This window comes from Microtus oregoni, unplaced genomic scaffold, assembly GCF_018167655.1.
Source record: "Microtus oregoni isolate MIOR12 unplaced genomic scaffold, Mior012 000008F_ref0000371, whole genome shotgun sequence".
NCBI lineage: Eukaryota > Metazoa > Chordata > Mammalia > Rodentia > Cricetidae > Microtus > Microtus oregoni.
This window is the reverse complement of record NW_024543067.1, coordinates 37,035,065-37,054,616: the sequence shown is the minus strand read 5'-3', so window position 1 is coordinate 37,054,616 and position 19,552 is coordinate 37,035,065.

The following is a 19,552-nucleotide window of genomic DNA, read 5'->3' as shown; positions in this document are numbered from 1 at the left end:
CAAAGTCCATTGTTCTAATTGTTCTAATTGGTTTCCGGCACCACCATTCCTCATCTAGAACAGTTTTGACTAGAAATAACTAGAAATGTCAGTTTGCACAGGACCTCAGCAGGAGCACGCATTTGAACATGCAGAACAGACAATATGTGCCACTAGAGGTCTGGCTGGTCAGAACAGGCCCCACCCGATTACGAGGAACAGCTGACGGGATGGATGCCAACTGGAGTTTGTGGCAGAAATGAGAAAAACAGAGGGTGCCTTCAGGCTTTTGAAATAGAAATCTGTTCTATGTCATGAAGAGTACACCCTTTTGGAGAAACAGTTACTAGCTTTTTTGAAAGCTAGGGTTTTGATTGAAACTGAACCAATCACTGCCTATCACGAAGCATTGATGAGACTTCACATTCCAATTGCAACATGGACACACACCAAGCTCACCCACTGCTCATAAAACAGGGCACACATAGGAGCTTAGTGTCGTCAAGTGGAAGACCAAGTAAGACAGAGCAAATTCAGGGTCTGGTGGAGTCTTAGTTCTATGAAGAAATCAGTAACCCTATTCCAGCAGAATCTCACTGCTCTCTCACTTTGGATGTTACAATAGCATCTCCAGTTAGGTTGAGGAAAGTCTTTCAATCAACTGTCTCCTCAGTCTCTGGTATGGGCAGCCAATATGCAGAGGTATATGCTGTCTATAAAGCTATTCATACTGACTCAGACAATGCCATGTGTGTACATCAAGTGGTCTGTGGCAAAAGAAATGGCCATCTGGATGGCCTGATAACAAAACATGAATGGACCACAAGTGGCAAAGAAATATGGAGAAAACCTGTGTGGGTGGATATTTGGTAGCAGTTAATCAGTGACACTGTACTTCATGGTGATACACACAATGTGCTTACTTATCTCCATAGGACAAGCATTCAGCCCAGACTCTTCAGCTCAGATTCCACGGAGTGCGTAAGTTCCCCCTGACAAGCACAAATGGGTTTATCACAAATCCAGACATCTTGGAGAGTATGCTGCTCACAGGTGGGCACAGCACTATGAGATGCCTAGTACTCAGGGTATTATAAAGAAGAGCATCCTTGCCGGGCGGTGGTGGCGCACGCCTTTAATTCCAGCACTTGGGAGGCAGAGGCAGGCAGATCTTTGTGAGTTCGAGACCAGCCTGGTCTACAAGAGCTAGTTCCAGGACAGGCTCCAAAACCACAGAGAAACCCTGTCTAGAAAAACCAAAAAAAAAAAAAAAAAAAAAAAAAAAGAAGAAGAAGAAGAAGAGCATCCTCTGCCAGTGGATGCAGAAGTGGAATATCCTGCATCATTGGAAAGATTGTATTTACAAATCTGGTAGATCAATAATTTGGGAGCTTTGACCTGATCTCAAAATTGCTAGTCCTTCTCTGTGATGGTAAGTACATACATCTGGATATTTGGTTGTATGTCCATACGCCCATGCTACCCAAATGAATACTTTATGGACTCTTTATAATTGCTAAGGTTGATATGCCTATATGAACCCAGAGTGATATGGGAGTCACTTCAAATGTAAGTTAATATAGGACTGTACTAAGATGCATGGTATAAAATGGATTTATCACATTATTATCTGAAAGCTGAGGGTTTGGTAGAAAAACATAAATGGTTTTTATAAACTAATAAACATAAACTAATGCTGTATTAGTCAGGGTTCTCTAGAGTAACAGAACTGACAGAATGAATCATCTAAACACATATATTTATAGATACATGTCTATATATATAATACACACATATTATATATGTAATAATGTAATACATATACAATAATACACATATATAATATATATATATTACATATATGGGAGAATTTTTAGAATTTAGGTTTACAGGCTGTGGTCCATTTAGTCCAACAATGGCTGTCTACCAATGGAAGGCCCAGGAATCCAGTAGCTGATCAGCCCATGAGGCTGAAGATCTCAGCTGATTTTCAGTATATGCAGGAATCCCAAAGACATATTCTTTAATGACAGTGAAGGAATGAACTTGTTATCAAGAGCAAACAGGCAACAGAGTGTTTCCTTCTTCCATTTCCTTTATAGAGGCTGCCACCAGAAGATGTGGCCTAGATTAAAGGTGGATCTGGATTAAAAGTGTGTCTTCCCATTTTATTTTATTTTTTATTTTTTTATCATTGACTTTTATTGAACTCTACATTTTTCTCTGTTCCCCTCCCTGCCTCTCCCTCCCCTTTACCCCTCTCCCAAGGTCCCCATGCTCCCTGGTCTTCCCATTTTAAAGATGTAATCAAGAAAACAACCCCTCACAGGTGTGTCCAACCATTTGAGTTTTAGTTAATTCCAAATATAGTCACGTTAACAACCAAGAATAGTCACCACAGATGCCAAAACAGCAATTAAAACAGATAGGGCTAGGCTCATTCCATAAATAGAAAGATCACTTACTGGAAATAGTACAGACCTAAATAATAGGCTCACAGAACAAAATGAAACACCATTTATATGGATTATGACTCAAAATCTCTAAGCCATAGCTGGAGATAAAAGATGAAGCAATATCCCTACTGTCCTGGGAGGTTAAGGCTTGGTGCTCAGGTGCCTTTCTGGGCAACTCCTGATTCAGTGAGACTGATCTGTACTTCTCCATGGAGTGTCAGTCAGAGTCCTACCGGTAGCGTGCACTATTCCCTCCTAGATTGTTTGGGTTAATCTTGGGAAAATCAAGTCCAGCCATCTGGGACCTCAACTACTAAGTAGGGTGATCCAGACAGACCATTGAAGGGAGATTAAGGCGATGTAAATCTGTTGGAGCCGAAGATCTGCCCATGCAAAGATGTGCCAAACTAGTTCATTTAGTGCTTTTTCCATTTGAAGAAGTTAAGGTAAAACAAGGGAATCCTCTGATACTGCCGACAGTATAAGGAGCCAAAGGCTTTGGATTAATCAATTCTTGTTGAAGGCTGGATATAAAGAATCCTCTAAGAGCACTCCACGTGCTATGAAAATTGTGGCACAAATTTAGGATGAAACAGCAGTGGTCTCCTGCCCAGGAGATGACCAACGTCCCATACGCCCATCACTTACATGGGTTTGGTGAACCCTGGTTTTTATTTTATTTATGTATTTATTTGTTTTTCTTAGGGTTTCTCTATGTAGCCCTGGCTTTCCCGGAACTTGATCTGTAGACCAGGCTGGCCTTGAACTCCGAGATCTGCTTACCTCTGCCTTCTGAGTGCTGGGATTCACTGAACCTGGATTTTATATCTGTTATTCTTAATGTCTCAGCATGCTGCTTAAGGCTGCTTGATTGATACTGACCAATTCAACATTCTTCTTTTTCTGGGAGCTGTGCTGCTTCTTTGTTCTCGACCGGCTGCGCCACCCTTGTCAGCCTAGTGGCTTACAAGAAGGGACCACCGAGGTATTTTCCAAGCCCATGAAGACATCTCCTCTCAAGAACAATACTGATCACCTCAGAAAAACAACTGTGATTTCACCATGGGATTCCCTAGAGCAACTCAATGGATGACAGGGACTTTATCTACATCAAATATAAATGGCAGCCATTGCGATATCTCAGTGGGTAAAGGCACTTTCCACCAAGCGTGAGGACTGAGTTTGAACCCGGGAACTCATGTGGTAGGAGAAAATACACTCTGACAAATTGTCCAAGCCTCCACAATGATGCTATGTCAAGTGCACACCCACTCTCTTCCTCATGGAAATAAATGAATGTAAATTTTTAAAGTAACTGTAGAAACTGGAGAGATGGTTCAGCAATTAAGAGCACTTACTGCACTTGCAAAGGAGCTGGGCTTGGTTCCTAACACCCACAAAGTGGCTTATGACCATCTGTAATATCAGGGGAACCCGACACCCTCTTCTGACTTCTGTGGATTCCTGCATGTATACGGCACATTTGTGAAAACTCAGGCACACATATATAAACATAAAATAAAAACAAGTTTATAAACTAGGCATAGTGGCACACACCTTTAGTCTCAGCATTCAGGAGGCAGAGGCAGGAGTGAGCGCCTTTACTCATATGTATACATACACATAATTAAAAATAAAACAAATCTTTTAAAACGTTCTTTCAAATTGCTACAGACAAGCTGATAGAGATGGGCATTATCTGTACAGACATTTGTAAATGCCGTGCTATGCTGTCATGTCTTAATGCTAATCCACTAGACTCCTTGTTAATCTGTACTGTCTTTGTATTAACTGTCCCACTCTCAGGATTTAATGGAAGTCTATAGACAGTACCATTTCTTACAAGCCATCTCCAGTTTTTGCTTTAACATACCTTCTGATCATACACTAGTGAGATATATGGGCTATCTGATAGGGATATAGTGTATAATACTTCTTTATAATAAGCCTTCTTATTATAAAGAACTCCGCTTTTGTGTCAAGCACACTCTCCCTGCATCTTGTATAACCACCTCACCTGTGTACCTGCTTTGACTAATACTGCAGTAACTGCATCTTTGCTAGCCATTCCAGGGCTTACGACCAGGTTGCAAAATGAAATTTCAGAAGCTTCACCACTAAAGTAGTGAACAACGCTGCCTTAGCCTTTGCTGCTATTAAGAATTAGTCAGTGGGGCTGGAGAGATAGCTCAGAGGTTAAGAGCATTGCCTGCTCTTCCAAAGGTCCTGAGTTCAATTCCCAGCAACCACATGGTGGCTCATAACCATCTGTAATGAGATCTGGTGCCCTCTTCTGACCTGCAGGCATACATGTAGACAGAATATTGTATACATAATAAATAAATTAAAAAAAAAGAATTAGTCAAGTTTCTTTTTATTTGGAAAAACACTAAATGGCAGATGAAGCCAGTGTGGCAGGAGGCCCCAGGGTAAGATTAGACTTCTGAGGAGGATTTGGCAGCAGCAGTGTTAGGCATGGCTGCAGGCCCCAGAACTCTCGGAGATAAAGCAGATGACAAGGACTGGATCCCTGTCACCAAGTTGGGCTGCCTGGTTAAGGACATGAAGATCAAGTCCCTGGAGGACATCTACCTGTTCTCCCTGCTCATTAAGTAACCCAAAATTAAGTCAGTTCAAAAAATTGATTTTTTTCTGGGTACGGTCCTAATAAAGATCATGCCAGTGCAGAAGCAGACTCAGGCCAGAGGACAGGTTCAAGGCTAATGGCGACTACAATGGTCAGATTAGTCTTGGTGTTAAGTGCTCCAAGGATGTAGCCACTGCCATCCGACAAGCCAGCGTTTTAGTCAAGCTTTCCATTGTCCCTGTGCAGAGAGGCCACTGGGGGAACAAAAGCCCCACGTTGTTCCATGCAAGGTAACAGACAGCGTGGGTCTGTGTTGATGAGTTTCATCTAATGAAGGACGCTTAAAAGAAATCCCACACCAGCTCAGAATTGAGAAATAGACGGTTATTTATTTAGGGGTAGACTCACAAATCAGAATCCTCTGCTGAAATGGAGCACAGAACCAGAATCCCGCAGCCGGAAAAGAGACCAGATGCACGCTCCTCATCTGCATAAATAGTATAAGAGGCCACGCCCCAGTGGGCGGGTAACTACTGGCTGTAGGACTTCCTACAGCCTTCATCTCTGTCACCAGAGACATGGGCATCATCTCTGCCCCTGTGCCCAAGAAGATGGTATAGATGACTGCTACCCATCGTCATCCAGGGGCTGCACTGCCACCCTGCACAACTTTGCCAATGCCACCTCATATGCCATTTCTAAGACCTGCAGCTATCTAACCCGTGACCTCTATAAACAGACTGTGTTCACCAAGTCTCCTTATTAAGGAATTCACTGACCACTTCGTGAAAACCTGCGCCGGGAGCCTCCTTTCAGAAAACCCAGGCTCCAGTTGTGGCCAGCGCATAAGGGTTTTTATACAACAAAAATAAAGTGAACTGGATTAATCAATATGTGCCGAGGTTTGTTTGAGCCTGCTGTTGATTATAGTACATCATCGGCAGTGCAGAGAATTTCCAGTCATGTGGTGTTTTGACCTTAATAATGATTCTCAGAATATCTCTAAAAATAACTCATTCTTGGGATGGATTGCAGGCTGAGAAACGTATAAATGTGACCTAAGGAGGATATCACTAGTGGCTGGACTTGTACTGATGGCATTGTGACTATGTCGCCGCTCTCATCCACTCGTTGTAGTCCCTGCATACTCTGTGCAGGAACAATTGTACACAGGTACAGCTGAAAAGCCGATATAATACACATTGTATTGGTACACTGCCATGTGCTGTCTAAGATTACTGAGAAACTGACTCTGGAAATGAGGTTAGTCCTCTACTTCAGACCTAAGTATGTTTGTCTTAGAGTGTCCTCCATGACCTTCTAAACAGGGGTGGACTGCCCTGTCCCTGGTCCTGTAAGAAAATGAATGGAGATCAGGCCAAGAATGAAAATACCATGTTGAAAAAGAAGAGAAAGTTAGCAGAATAAAAACATTATGTCCTTGAACTTAGCTGGAAGGTAAACTTTCCCCAAGTATCTTCCCAAAGCAAAAAGCTAATTTATCTTGTGGTATAAAAGTACCTGTGATGGGAATAGCTAATTGGAAGTGTCATCCAGTGTACACTCTGAGACCCTCTTTATCCACCACTGCCTTGCACCCTAACTTGGGCTTTCTGCTGGTGGCAGTGTCTGATACGATGCTCTATTATCTTTCTGCTACTGGCTTATTCTTGTTCAGCTTGCTGTGTAGGCAATGAACTCATTCATTCCTAACAGAAAGCACCACTACCAAGGATCATCTGCCATACAAATCAGTGTTCATATGTGTGAGTGTTGGCCCACACCTTCCAGGACAACCGTGTGCAGGTCTAGTATCTTGCTTTTACCTTGTTTGAGACAAGGTATCTTGTTCACTGCTGCTTATACCAGGCTAACTGGTCTGTGGCCTTCCAAGGACTTTCCTGTCTCCACACTGTATTTTGATATAGGAGTGAGTGCTGAGATTATAGATGCATGCTACTGAGTTTGGCTTCTAGAGATACAACTTCAGATTTTTATGCTTGCATGGCAAATATTTACAATAGTAATTTCCCTATAGCCCTTGTGATGACTAATCTTGATTGCCAACTTGATTATATCTGGAATCAACTAACATTCCTGCAAGGGATTGTCTTTTCTTTTCTTTTTTTTTCATTCAGAAAGAAACAGTATTTTATTATAAAGGAATTCTTTGAGAAACAAAGGCCCAAGCTGACTTTGAGCTACCAGGCTCAAGTAGTTCTCCTATCTCAATGTTAAATTGTTTTTAGGGTTCTTCTGCAGTTTACAACCATTATGATAACATATGAAAATGCCATAAACTTAATCATGAGTTTATAAACACCCACACATTATTAGCACAGAGACACTATTATGCCACTCCACTACTGTTCTGCTTACCACCCTCCCAGCGGTGTCACAGCATTGGGACTCTCAGAAGTAAATGAAAGGGAGCTTCTATGTTAAAACAAATATCCATCAGCTTTAAGAACAGTGGATTAGTTCTCTTTATTTAAGGGGGCAGGAGTTTGGGGCAGGCTGTCTGTGTTTAGCCCTGGCTGTCCTGGAACTCACAGAAATCTACCTACCCCTGCCTTCAAGGGATTTTCTTGACCCGATTATTTGAAGCAGGAAGACCTATCCTACAATTTCTGTGGCACTAATATAAAAGGACATGGAAGAAGGGGACTCCTTTTTGCCTGCTTTGCTCACTGTCCCTCGTGAATCCATCTACTCTGTTGCCGAGGCATTTCCTCACTAGTGTTAGAACCAATATCTTTGGGATTTCAACATAGATTGAAGATTAGCAGCTTTCCAGGCACCTTAGGACTCCAGTGCCAAAACGGGACCGATGAGATATCCAAGTCTTGTGGACAGATTAACTACAGGATTCTTGCTCTTTCTAGCATGAGACAAATGTTGCTGGACTACCCAAACTGCATCCTGTACACCAACATACTAAGAATCTTCTTTTCTTACATCATGAGGGTTTGGATGAGAATGTCACTGGGCTCCCTGTTGGTGATGCTGTTTGGGGGAGTTTTAGGGGGTGTGGCCTTGTTGGAGAAAGTATGTATGGAAGTAGGATTTAAAATATCAAGAATTGAGCCATTTTCAGTTAGTTTTGTGCTTTTGTTTCCATATGTGAGTTCTCAACTTTCTGTTCCTGCTACCGTGCCTGCTACCTGCAATATAGTTTCTGTCATTATTGATTCTAACCCTCCAGAACAGTAACAGTAAGCCCAAATATATTCTATATTCTTTTCTATCTATCTATCTATCTATCTATCTATCTATCTATCTATCATCTATATTTGCTTCATAAGTTCTGTTCCTTTAGGGAGAATCCTAATATATCCTGTTTCCATTTTTGTATGGGGACTGAGGAACAAATCCAGAGACTTCTGCTTGTTAGGTAAGTGCTCCAGATATTCAGGTTTTCACTAAAAAAAGACTTATTTTTGTGTATACGGTGGGTATATGCACAAGAGTGCAGGTATATAGAGGACCAGAAGAGAGTTTTGATTTCCTGGAGCTGGAATTACAGTTGGTTGTGAATCACTAGATGTGGGTTCTGGGAATCAAACTTGTGTCCTCTGGATGAGCAACAAATGTTCTTAACAACAAAGGCATGGCTCCAGCCCTGCCCCTTAAACAAAGCAAAATAAAACAATAAACAAACAAGTAAAAAGCCAACCAACCTTTTTGAGATGGTTTCACTATGTATCTCTGGCAAGCTTGCAACTTTCTATATAGACCAGGCTGGCCTCAAACTCATAGAGATCCATCTTTCCCTGCCTCCTGAGTGCTGAAATTAAAGATACACATCACCATGCCTGGCTTTAAAAACCTTTAATTTTTCTTTTAATTATCTGTGTGTATGATGTGTATATGTGGGTACCCAATCACTGTGGTGTTCCGGTGGAGGTCAAAAGGCAACTTTGTAGGGTGACATCTCACCTTCCACTTTACCTGGGTGGAGTTAAACTCTTTAGACCAGGCTGGCCTGGAACTCCAGGGATCCACCTGCTTCTGCCTCTGCCTCTGCTTGGATAAAAGGCATGGGCCTCCACCCTGTCCCAAATTGTTTTATTTTTGTTGTTGTTGTTGTTTTTTTTTTTTTTTGAGTTAGGGCTCTTACTATATCTACTTAGGGAGTTTGAGGCCATCCTGGCTACATAAGACCTTGTCTCAAACAAGTAGAAAAAAATTACTGCTTTATTTATTTTTTATTTTTTTTATTCTTCCATTTAAAAATTTACACTTCCTCCCCTTCTCCCAATCCCCTCCTGTTCTACCACTTACGCTCCTCCCTCCCCCTAGCTGCTTGAGAAAGGGCAGGGAACCCTGCCCTGTGGGAAGTCCAAGGCCCTTCCCCCCTTACATCCAGGCCTAGGAAGCTGTGCATCCATACGGAGTAGGGTCCCAAAAAGCCGGAACATGCGGTAGAAACAAGTCCCAGTGCCTTTATCAATGTCAATGGCTTCTCAGTCAGCCCCCATTGTCAGCCACAATCAGAGAGTCTGGTTTGATCGCATGCTCATTCAGTCCCAGTCCAGCTGGATTTTATGAGTTCCCTTTAGAACAGGCACACTGCTCAGCGGGTGGACCAAACCCTCACGGTCCTGACTTCCTTGCTTCTCCCTCTTCTGCTCTTCAACTGGACCTTGGGAGCTCAGTCTGTTGCTCTGATGAGGGTCTCTGTCTCTATCTCCATCTGTCGCGGGACGAAGATTCTATGGTGATATTACAGATAATCATCAGTGTGATAGTGGGACAAGGACAGTTCAGGCTCCCTCTCCTCTGCTGCCCAAGACCTAGCTGGGGGCATCCCCGTGGACACCTGGGATCCCCTCTAGAGCCAAGTCTCTTGCCAACCCTAAAATGGCTCCTTCCCTGCTCCCACATCCGCTCTTCCTCCACTCCACCCTCCCACTCCCCCAAGCTCTCACCAGTCTTTCCCTTCTCACTTCCCTTCCCCCTCTTCCCTTCCCCCAGCCTCACTCCCACCCCTACGCCCACCCCCATGCTCCCAACTTTTGCTCTGCAATGAGAAGCTTCTGTAAAGACTCATATGGCGGAAGGAAAACCAACTCCCTAAAATTGTTGTCTGACCCCCATGCATGTGATGTGGCACTCAAGCCATCCTCTACCCCATAAATTAATAAATGTAATAAAAATTTTTAATTAAAAAATAGTAACAGTCCTCCTGAAACTGAGAAGCTTCTGTAAAGCAAGGGACACAGTCATTAAGACAAAAAGGCATCCTACTGAATGGGAGAAGATCTTCACCAACCCCGCATCAGACAAAGGTCTAATCTCCAAAATATATAAAGAACTCAAGAAACTAAACTTTAAAATTCTAATTAACCCAATTAAAAAATGGGGTACTAAACTGAACAGAGAATTCTCAACAGAAGAAGTTCAAATGGCCAAAAGACACTTAAGGTCATGCTCAACCTCCTTAGCAATCAGGAAAGTGCAAATCTAAACAGCTTTGAGATACCATCTTACACCTGTCAGAATGGCTAAAATCAAAAACACCAATGATAACCTATGCTGGAGAGGATGTGGAATAAGGGGTACACTCATCCATTGCTGGTGGGAATGCAAACTTGTGCAACCATTTTGGAAATCAGTGTGGCAGTTTCTTGGGAAATTGGGAATCAACCTACCTCAGGATCCAGCAATTCCACTCTTGGGAATATACCCAAGAGATGTCCAACCATACTACAAAAGCATTTGTTCAACTATGTTCATAGCAGCATTATTTGTAATAGCCAGAACCTGGAAACAACCTAGATGCCCCTCAATGGAAGAATGGAATAAGAAAGTGTGGAATAGGGCTGGCGAGATGGCTCAGTGGTTAAGAGCACTGACTGCTCTTCCAGAGGACCTGGGTTCAATTCCCAGCATCTACATGGCAGCTCGCAGCTGTCTGTGACTCCAGTTCCAGAGAATCTGACATTGTTGTACCAATGTGAATGAAATAAAGTTAAATAAAGTTAAAAAAAGAAAGAAAGAAAGTGTGGAGTATATACGCATTAGAGTACTACTCAGCGGTAAAAAGCAATGACATCTTGAATTTTGCATGCAAATGGATAGAAATAGAAAACACTATCCTGAGTGAGATAACCCAGACCCAAAAATATGAATATGGTATGTACTCACTCATTAGTGGATTCTAGCCATAAACCAAGGACATTAAGCCTATAGTCACAAGCCTAGAGAAGCCAAATAACAAGGTGAACTCAATGAAAAACATATATAGATCCTCCTGGAAATTGGAAGCAAAAAAAAAAAAAAAACAAAAAAAAAAGTCTTAACAATTGTAGTGGTTTTGAAAGAGAAATATCTCTCATAGGCTCAGCGGTTTGAACACATACACCATCCCCATCCCCAGTTGATGGCTCTGTTTGGATATGAAGGTTTGCTGGAGGAAGGATGTCACTGGTCCCTGGGGGTGGGCTTTGAAAGTTTAAAGCCCATCCCCACCTCTAGTCTACTCTCTTGCTTCTAGCTTGTGTTTGAGTTGTGATCTTTCAGCTTCCTGCTTCAGCTGCCGTGCCTGCCTGCTGCAATGATTATTTTTTCGCCATGATGGACCCTTATCCCATGTGAAACATAAGTCCAAATAAACTCTTTCTTTTGTGAGTTGATTTTTATAGCTTGCAAGTCCAGCTCACAAAACTGCCTCCCATGATTCAGATCAGAGGCCATAGCCTAGTGAAAGGAACTTAGAAAATTTATGCCGTGAGAGGTAATGGAACACTCCACACTCGAGCTGCCCCAGTCATGCTCCTTATTCTTCTGACCCGAATTCCCTTGTCCTAATTGTCTATAATTCCCTAGCTCTAATTCTTTAGTTCCAATATTGTAGTTTTAAATCTTTTTCTACTTCTCTGTTTCAACTCTCTCTTATTTCTGTGTTCATTTATCTTAAATACACTTTATTTTTTACAGGAGGCTTGAAACAATAATAAAAGAATTACAAGAGTTAATCTTATTGGTGAAAAGCACCAAGGGTAGGAGCGCTTCTGTGGCTGTGCACAGTTTTCAAGGCTTCTGGAGTGAGACCTTGACAAGAGGGCAGGGTCACAGTGAGATAAGCTTTCAGACGTAAGTCTTTCAGCAACTGGACTTGGCAGGTGAAGAATTGGCATGACGTTTTTAAGGCTGTTTTGTGTAAATAACCTTGGTTAGACGTAAGCAACTCAGACCTTGTGCATAACTGTAAAGTTTTTAACTTAAGATCCATTTACAAAAACCTTTAGTCTAGTTTGAACGTGCTCTGAGGTAAAAATGAGCTGATTGTGTGCAGTTTGTCTTAGACTGAGGAGATATTTATTTTCTTGTGTTAGCCTGAGTAAAAGGAACAAAGCAGGCTTTAAGTGTCTTACAGCCTCATGGGACAATAGACCTAGTTATAAATCTTGTCCTAGCATATTTTCTGTATATCAAAGCTATGCATTTAATGAGAAGTCACCTTCCCAACCATTCATAGATATATGTGTGCCCAGTAGATGGAATATTTTCACAACATAAACACACAAGCAGTGGGAAAACACCCAAAGTTATCCTTAGGGAACAGAAGAAGTGACTCATGAGAGAAATTCCAGACAGAGGCCAACAGTTGTCTACAGCCAGTGACTCCACGGCTATGCCAAGAGGGGCTCCCTGTCAGAGAACCACTCATCTGGCACATTGACCTGTTGAGCACTAGTTGTCACCTGCTGTATGCTCCCATGGCCTCCAACAGTTTTTGGTCATGTGTTTTATCAAAGCAACAAAAAAGTAATCAGTCAACAATATTGATAGGCTATAGTGATTCTTTGTTTGTAATCTAACAAATAAAGTTTGCCTCAAGATCAGAGTGCAGAGTTTAGCCAGTAGCTAGCCATAGAGGCCAGGCAGTGGTGGCTCACATCTTTAATCCCAGTGCTTGGGAGTCACACACTTTAATCCCAGCACTAAGGATGTGGAGACAGGAGTGACATGGCTGGGTGGAGAGAGGAATATAAGGTGGGAGGAGACAGGCGGAAGCTCATCGTAGTATGAGCAGTCAGTCTGAGGATGCAGTCTGAGGATGCAGTCTGAGGATGCAGTCCAAGGATGCAGTCTGAGGATGCAGTCTGGGCAGCCAGTCTGAGGATGCAGTCCAAGGATGCAGTCTGAGCATCCAGTCTGAGGATGCAGTCCAAGGATGCAGTCTGAGGATGCAGTCTGGGAAGCCAGTCTGAGGATGCAGTCTGAGGATGCAGACTGAAGCAGTCAGTCAGAGTACGCAGTCTGAGGATGCAGTCCGAGAACAGGACTGCCCTTTGGTCTGAGGATTCAGTAGAGGTAAAAGGTCTCTAGTGGTTGGCTGCACTGCTTCTCTGATCTCTCAGCTTTCACCCCATTGCATCTGACTCCGAGTTTTTGTTAAGAACAATTAGAATTTGTGTTATAATACACCATTATACACAGTATATTAATTTTTTATTATTTTATTATTTGTATGAGTGTTTCGCCTGCAGTTATAGCTGTGCAACTGTATCTTTCCTGGTGCCTGTGAAGGGTCCCCTGGAACGGGAGTTATAGATAGCTGTGATCACTCATGTAGGTGCTGGAAATCAAACCTGGGTCCTCTGGAGGAGCAACCTGTGCTCTTAAACAATGGAGCCATCTCCCTAGCCAATATATAAATATCAAATATATCATATATTATGGAATATTAAATACACAATATACTATACAATTATTAAGTATATTATATAGCAAATACATTATGTATTATATTACATATACTATATAATATTAAATAGATATTTAACAAAATTTTACTTTAAGTATATGGGTGTTTCATCTACATGTAAGTCTGTGTGCATCATGTGTGTTCCCAGTGTCCATGTAAACCAAAAGAGGGCTTTGGAGCCTTTGAATCTTTACTTCTAACAACTGTGAGCCACCATGTGAGTGCGTTAGAAATTGAACCCTCTGTCCTCTGGAACAGCAGTCAGTGTTTTTAAACTGCTGAGCCATCTCTCCAGTAGCCCTCATATATATAGTTTGTATGTGTGTGGGCATAGATGTGCCATGATGGGTATGAGTGCATGTCAGAGGAAAATTTATGGGAGCTGATTTTCTCATTCTATTATTTGGATTCTAGGAATTAAACTCAGGTTATCAGGCTTCAAGGCAAGTTCCCTTACCCACAATAACATCCACACCTCACATGTTCCATGAATTGCTTTTATGAAGGAACAAAATGAATACCAAACATATATTTTTCTTTTATTTCTGAATCTACTGCTGGCTTATTTATGATCTTCTGAGACTTGTGTCTCTGCAGGAAAATCTGGTGGTTGTGGCAGCTGATGCTCATATCTAATCTCCAACACTGGAAAAATGAATAAAAATAAGGGAAGCCTGCTAACTTGGCATGCACGTACCACTCAGCATATGTAGAATTCAGAGGATAACTTCGTGGGGTGTCTTCTCTCTTCTTCCTTTCTGGGGACCACTGGGGTGTGAGGCCAGCAGGAAACATCCTTACCTGCTGAGTCACCTCACTGGGCTTTGTTCCTTCACTCTTTCCTTCCCCACAAGCTCCCTTTTTCCATCAAGAAATGAAAAGCCAGTAACCCCAATATTTTGGAAGTGAAGGAGGAGGATTGGGAGTTCAAGGCCATCCACCATCCTGGGTCACATGAGTCTCAGTCTTTAAAAACAAAGCGAAAATGGGGCTTAGGATGATGTAGCTCAGCGATAGAACCTTTGCTTGAGAGTACTTGAAGCATAGTATGTAAAGAACTTCTACAATTCAACATTTAACTGTCATCTATTGCAAAAAGAAGCTTCTCTGAAGAGAGCTGAGAGAGGTATAAGTCTATTGTACAACAGTAAGTCATTAGGATTGGATTAACACTATGTCCACTTAGCAGACAATAGTGGTAGTTCTCCCATAGAGGACCTCTCTAGTTACAGGTGTTTTTGTGTCATTTGTAATGCCCGATGAGGTCAAACAATAAGTAAAGGGCTATAGAGGGAGGGGCTCAAGGGAAGGAGGACATAATGCATTTATATAAAGGGGAAAAGGAGAATAATGGAACAGAAAAGGTTTGAATAGGGTGGAACACGGGAGGGCAAGGTAGAGAAGGGAATAAAAGAGAGATAACTAACATGGAAGATCTTTTAAAAGAGTCTTATGAAAACCTACAGCAGAAGCTTCCTAAAACATATATGTAAAGAAAATTTTAATGGAATTACCCTATGATGGGTTGACAATGCCCCTTCTAGATGGCATAGGATAACAAAAAGTCCAATGCCAGGAATATACTGTACACTGCCACCAAAAAGTGATCATTGATTTTTTTTAATATATATATATATATATATATATATATATATATATTTTATTTTTTTTTTTGAGACAGGGTTTCTCTGTGTATCCCTGGCTGTCCTGGAACTAGCGCTGCAGACCAGGCTGGCCTCGAACTCACCCAAAAGATTTGTTTCTTATTTATGTGTATTCATGTATTTGTGGGGTGGCTGCAGACGCCAGAAGAGGGCATCAGATCCCCTGGAGCTGCAGTTAGAGATGACTGTGAGCTGCGCAACATGGATCCTGGGTTCAAACTCATGTCCTTGAGAAGAGCTGCAAACAATCTTAACTGCAGAACCATCTCTCTAGCCCCTTTTATGTACTTTTTAGTCAGCAAAGTCAGGTTTCATTTTATACATACTTTGTTTTGGTTGACTGTCATCCACTTATTTCTGCAATTCCCACCTCCCCAAAGTGTACCCTCCCACCCCCTTCCAATTTAATGCCTCTATTTCTACCTCTTAAGCTGTTTTTGTATATGTATGGGTGTTTTTTCCTGCATGCATGTCTGGGCATTAAATGCATGTCTGATGCCCTTGGAGGACAAAAGAGGGCGTCAGGTACCCCTGGAGCTAGCTGGAGTTACAAACAATTGAGGGCTACCATGTGTGTACTAGGAATTAAACCAGGGTCCTTTGGAAAAGAAACAAGAGCTTTTCATCACTGGGCCATCTCTCCAGCTCAACTCCTATTTCTTTAAAACCTTTCTCCTCCCATTCATGGTTCCCTTTCTAGGTCCATGACTTATTACCCCCCCCCCCCCCCGCCACACACACACACATTAAAAGAAAGCTATGATCCATATAAGAGACAGTAGTTTTACTTTTTGTCTTGTTTTGAAACAGGATCTTACTCAGTATCCCAGGCTGGCCTTGAACTCAGAGATCCACCTGCCTTTGTCTCCAGAGTGCTGGACTAAAGGTGTGTATCACCATGTTTGGCCTAGTTTTACTCTGAACTACTCCAAAAATAGAAAATATACAAGTTGCTAAATTGCCTCTAAAAAAGTAAGCTATTTGGGCCAACAAGCTGCCTCAGTGAGTGAAAGAGAAGCTGAAGCCAATGGTAAGAGAAGGGACTCCAGAAAGTTGACCTCTATAGATTGCCATTGCACATGCCTGCTCTTCCTGTAACACACACGCACATCATCACTAAATATCAGAAAAAATATTAGGCCCTCATGTTAGCTAAAATTTCAAGAAACCCAAATATTCTTTACAAATATAAATTTCCTCCTTGTTATGAGCTGGGGGACTTCAGCTCCAGGTTCTTTTCGAGTAGTATCTATGAGGACTCTGTGCCCTTCTCCCCAGAGAGTGATGAGTAACCAGACCAAGCAAGAGAATTGTTTTTATAATGATTCTTTACTAGCAACTTCAATATCCAATGCATCAATGGGAGTTACAATCTCAATAGGCATGGGGGATTGATAATGGGCAACACACAGGCACTTCAATATCACAATTATTAATCCTACTAAACTTAATACATAAAACAATTCATAACCTTAATCTAACTTATCACTTATTCACAAAACACTTCTTAACCTTAATACAACTTATCCATTACTTTTTTTTATAAAATTCTTTTTTTTTAAAATATTTATTTATTATGTATACAATATTCTGTCTGCATGTATGCCTGAAAGCCAGAAGAGGGCACCAGATCTCATTACAGATGGTTGTGAGCCACCATGTGGTTGCTGGGAATTGAACTCAGGACCTTTGGAAGAGCAGGTGATGCTCTTAACCTCTGAGCCATCTCTCCAGCCCAACTTATCCATTACTTATCTATAACCTTAATACAACTTATCCATTAATTATCTATAAAACACTCCTTAACCTTAGCTTATTCATTAATTATCTATAAAACGCTTCTTAACCTTAACTTATCCATTAATATTTCCTAATCTTATCAATTATCCATAAAATATCTCTTAACATTTCACACACTAAACTTATGTATTAACACGTCTATGCTTTTCTCTTAACGTTTCATACACACATGAAGTAGCATCATATGACCTGGTATTCCCTGGCTTACAAAGGGCTTTTTGAATTTCTTCAGGCTGGGCTCTTGTCCGCACTGGGGCCTGGGTAGCGAAGATCGACTCTTGACCCCGTAGTCTGCGCTCGGGAGATGATGTTCCAGGCTGGTATCTGGTAGGGCCTTGGACTCGGCTTTTCGGGTGACCGAGTCTCGGGAGACAAGGCTTTTAGTTCTCTACTCTTGAAGATGAGGCTTTGCTCTCGGGATGGCAAAGCGTTCTGAAAGGCAGAGTATCTAGTCTGTTCTCGGGAGACAGACCTTCAATGTCCACTCTCAGGGAAATGAGGATTTGCATTCGGGATGCAAGGCATTAAATGTCTGTTTTCCGGAGACAAAGCTCTGTGCTCAGGAGACAGAGCATTAAATGTTTAGGCAAGGCATTCAATATTGCTGCTTTTCGGGAGGCAGGCTAGGAGGATCTCTCTTTCCACGGAGGCCTGGTGCCAGAGCCATTGTGAGTAGTGAGATAACCGTCCTGCTTCAGCCACCTCTTTTAAGTCAGTTCAAAATTGCCCCTCGTTTGATCCTTCCGATAGCCAGATGTCCTAGGTTATCAGTATCGACTGGCCACAGAAGGGTGGGGGTCCCTCTTGTGTGGCAAGATTATTTCGTTACCACGGTTGCTGGGTGCAGCCCCCACATCTGGCAGGGCCAGATGGGTGTGGCAGCCTTCAAGTGGGCAAATGCTCTCTTAATATTTCATCTTAGTAGTTTTCCATACCACACACAAGAAGAAATGCTTTTACATTACACCAAGTTACATTCATTCTTATTCTATAAATTTCCTGCTCTAACTACACTACAGATTCCCCCTTTTTATTCATTCAGAGGAATCTGCTTCCATGCTCATTACATTACATTACATTACAAACTGATCATTGTATACAGAAAAGATGGGCGGGAACAGCAAAATAGTTACCAATCCAACATGTTTGCGAGCTGTATTTGTAGCATACACACACTATTTTATTATTTATTTATAGACAGGGATTCACTATGTAGCTTAGGCTGACCTCCAAGAACTCTAATTTAATACAATAGTTTCCAAGTACACAGCTTTCTTTGAGGCGCTTCCTCAGAATTCGAGAGTAGTCTTTTTCTCAGTGTTCTTTCATTTGTTTATTCATTCAAGGAATGGGGCGTTTATTGTGCTCTGAGTTGCTGGTGATAGAAATTAGTGCAACCAGCTTGTATGTGTAGAAATACTATCCAGTGTTCAGACTGGTCTCGAATGCACTATGAATCCCGGACTGGCCTACAACTCCTGATCCTCCTGCTGCAGTCTCTGGAGTGTGTTGGGATTGCAGAAACGTCTATGAAAAACTTTTTAAGATTCATTTTTTATTATTTGTTTGTATGTACATATGAGTGCGTGTCTGCAGAGACCAGAAGATGATACCAAACCCCTGGAGCGGGAGTTACAGGCGATTTGAGACATATCAAGTAGGTGCTAGGAACTGAACTCTGGTCCTTAGGAAGAGCAGCAAATGCTCTTAATGGGTGAGGCCTCTTCAGTTCCCGAAAAACTTGAAAATAAAAAAAAGTGCAGTAGTGGAGAGTGAACTTAAAGACTTGAGTGTTTTGGGCAAGTACTTGGCCACCAAACTGTCTTCTCAGTCCTCATGAATAATTATTGAAAAAAAAAAAACCGTGCCAGTGAATCAGTGTTCGTAACTTTCCAGAGGGCCACCTCGTGAACACTTACTGTGATACCGAGAGAAAAAAAGCCTTGCGGCACAACTTCAGAACGCATGTTACCAGCATCACTTTGTAAAGTAGGAAAGACTGGTTCATTTGATAAATTCCAAGAAATAAAAAGCTTCACACTTGGTGTGGCGGATGAAGCTCTGTTGGCAGACTCCTTGAATACCATACACTAATACCCATATACCCTATAAATCCGGAGGCCGGAGACTTAGAAGGGTTAGCCCTTGGCAGTCTACGACGTTTGAGGCTGGCCTGGGCTACAAACTTCCCTGACTCAATGGGGAACACACACACACACACACACACTGCAAAGGCACACACCGCGAACGTGCGCCTACCCTCTCCCCCTCCCGCCTCCCACACGCGCGCCTTCACCCCCCCCCCCACGCCCCAGAGTCAAAACAAGCCACGTCGGATGGAGGGAAAAAA